At 36.7% G+C, this 3,220-nt stretch overlaps 1 pseudogene; it reads left to right on the forward strand.

Moving 5' to 3' along the window:
* Positions 1-1,212: 1,212 nt before the first annotated feature.
* LOC131066906 (uncharacterized) lies at positions 1,213-3,020 on the forward strand (annotated as a pseudogene).
* Positions 3,021-3,220: the final 200 nt, after the last annotated feature.

A 3,220-nucleotide genomic window follows, 5' to 3' on the forward strand; every position in this document is an offset into this window, starting at 1 on the left:
TGGACAATAACATTTTCCATCACCTTTTCTTTTCAAGTTAGACCACAATCTAGCAATTGTCTCCTTATTTTGTTGTTCGTTGATATTGTCTGACATGGTCTTTCTTGATAGGCAAGAAAATTGGGTTATAGAACTAGTTATATAGAAGTTGAAATGTTAGTTATGAAATCACGTTTCAGTATAATATACCGAATCAAATTACTTGAAAATAGAAATTATCATCATTGAACCAAAACCATCTAGCTGTTCTTTTTCATGTCAAAACATATCTAATGGCTTTGTGGTATGCAATCCTTGTATAAGATATTAAGTTGACTGATGTGTAATTGGGGTAATCCATGAGTGTGCAATGTGAATTCAGTATCCTAAACATTGGAGAGACCTTATCTGACTCTCCTAATCAATGTGGTTGCTGTCCTAATATGAAATACTGAGTTCTACCCTTGCCTCTGCATCAAACTTCTTACATCATGTTTCTTCAACAAAACACACTAATATGAATTGAGCCAACACCATGAGGATAGGGTCAAGTATCAATATGCCAACTAATCATAATATGTGAAGATGGGGTTCACACATAAGTGTTGGCTCTCAACAATGCCACACTTCCAAAATTGTCAATCTCAAGACTTGTCCTATTGGGTGAGCACTCATTGATGGCCACAAGGCCAAATCAATGTATGTAGGCTTTGAACTCCTAACTCTAGGCTAGGATGACCCTATAGAAGGTCTATGAACACTCACTTGGTCTAGGGGTTTCGCTAGAGATATTGAATAGGACCTAGAAGAACCATCACTAGAGATATTGAATAGGAGATAGACTTTTACTGCTGCATTAAAAGCATTGGCATGTTCTTCATTTATTGATGTAAACTCTCTGTGACGCCATCACAACCAACAAAGGTGTACAAAGTTGTTTGCAATGCATGGATTTTTAGGATTGCCCTTTGAGAAAACATAATTAAAGTATGGAAGTAGGCTCTGCCAGCTCTTGAGGGAATCTTGATGAAAAATAACTATAAAATATTTGGGCGAGCTTATATGCAAAAAATCATGCTTCCTGATGGGTTTATGTACAAAAATAAGCACAAATTAAGTGGTAAAGGGGCTTCTGGAAACAAGAGGGACAGAGAGGCAGTGGAAGTGAAAACTTCTAGTGTTGTGTCTGCTCCATCTTAAAATGGGAATGGCGAAGGTGCTGTAAGAGGAGCTGAGAAGGGTGTTGGAAGAAGTGGGGGTGTTTACATTCCCCCATTTAAGCTTTCTCAAATGATGAAATACGTGGAAGACAAGAGTAGTGTGGAATACCAGCACATGACATGGGATGCCCTTCGGAAGAGTATCAATGGGTTAGTAAACAAGGTAAATGCATCTAACATAAAGAACATCATTCCAGAGTTGTTTGCAAAGAATCTCATCCGTGGGAGGGGTCTATTTTGTAGGTCTTGTATGAAATCCCAAATGGCATCCCTTGGATTTACATATGTTTTTTCTGCATTGGTTGCTGTGGTAAATACGAAATTTCCTGAAGTTGGCAATCTGCTTTTGTGAAGAATTATTTTGTAGCTTAAGAGGGCATACAAATTCAATGACAAGCACATGTTGATAGCAGCAGCCGAATTCATAGCTCATTTAGTGAATCAACAAGTTGCACATGAGATCATTGCCTTGGAACTTCTCACCCTTTTACTAGATAACCCCACATATGACAGTGTAGAGGTTGTTGTTGGGTTCGTGAAAGAATGTGGTTCTTTTTTGCAAGACCTTTCACCCAAAGATCTCTATGGGATTTTTGAAATATTTAGAGGTATTCTCCATGAGGGGGAAATTGACAAACGAGTACACTTTTTAATTAAAGGCCTTTTTTCAATTCACAAAGATATGTATGAGGGTCATCCAGCTGTGCATCCAGAATTGGACCTTGTAGAGCAAGAAGATCACTTAACACATGAAGTTTTCCTAAAAGATGAACTTGATTAAGAAGATGGTTTGGATGTTTTCAAGCTAGATCCTAATTTCTTAGAGCATGAGGCAACCTATGAAAAAGTGAAGAAAGATATCCTTGGAGATGCTTCTTCAGATGAAGCAGAAGGGGAGAATGATTCAGGTGATGATTCAAATGATGATGATGATGATGAAGAGGAAGGTGAGGAAGCACTGAGAATACAGGATGAGATAGAGACAAACTTGGTCAATTTCAAACGTACAATTTATTTGACAATCATGTCAAGTGTTGATTTTGAGGAAGCTGGTCATAAGCTACTAAAGATCAAGCTTGAACCTGGTCAAGAGATGGAATTATGCATCATGTTGTTAGAATGCTGCAGTCAAGAGAGAACATACCTTTGTTATTATGGTCTTCTTGGGCAAAGATTCTATATGATCAATAAAATTTATCAGGAATTTTTTGATAATGTTTTGTACAACAATATTTTATGATACACAGACTGGAAACAAATAAAATGCGTAATGTTGCAAAGTTTTTTTCTCACTTACTTGGCATAAATGCTCTTCCATGGCATTGTCTTGCTTATATACATCTGACAAAGGAAGAATATACTACTTCCTCTTCCTGTATTTTTATAAAGATTCTCTTCCAGGAGTTGGCAGAGCAGCTTGGTATATTATTGCTTAATGAAAGGTTGAATGATCCAACAATGTAGGAGTCTTTTGATTCAATTTTTCCAAAGGACAATCCAAAAAATTCATGGTTTGCTATCAATTTCTTTACTTCTATTTCTCTTGGTGGTATCACTGAGAGTTTACGTGAGTATTTGAAGAATATACCAAGGCTTATAATGCAGTAGCAAAAGTCTATTCCTGAGTCCGATGAATCTACCTCTAATGATGATTATTCTAGTTCATCAGGTTTGTCAGATCCTAATACATAAGACTCAGATTCCGAGAGTGAAACTGACAGTGAGAGTAGTAAGGAGTCACCAAGAAAGAAAAATAATTCAAAGCATGACAATGAGTATGAAAAAACAAGAAGAAAGAAAAGGGAAAGGGCATCTGACTCGGAGGATGGAAGTGATAGTGAAAAAATCAGAAGGAAAAAGAAAAGGAATTAAAAATCTTTCTAGTCAATTATTCAAGGCTCCAGTAGACACCATTTTCCTAGACTGTGACCAACAAAAGAATCACTCCAAGTGCTTTGATTTTATAACAGATGATTATAAGATGCTACAATGTTGTCTTATGTATTTTAATAGCCACGGGT

This window comes from Cryptomeria japonica, chromosome 4 (assembly GCF_030272615.1).
Source record: "Cryptomeria japonica chromosome 4, Sugi_1.0, whole genome shotgun sequence".
Lineage (NCBI taxonomy): Eukaryota > Viridiplantae > Streptophyta > Pinopsida > Cupressales > Cupressaceae > Cryptomeria > Cryptomeria japonica.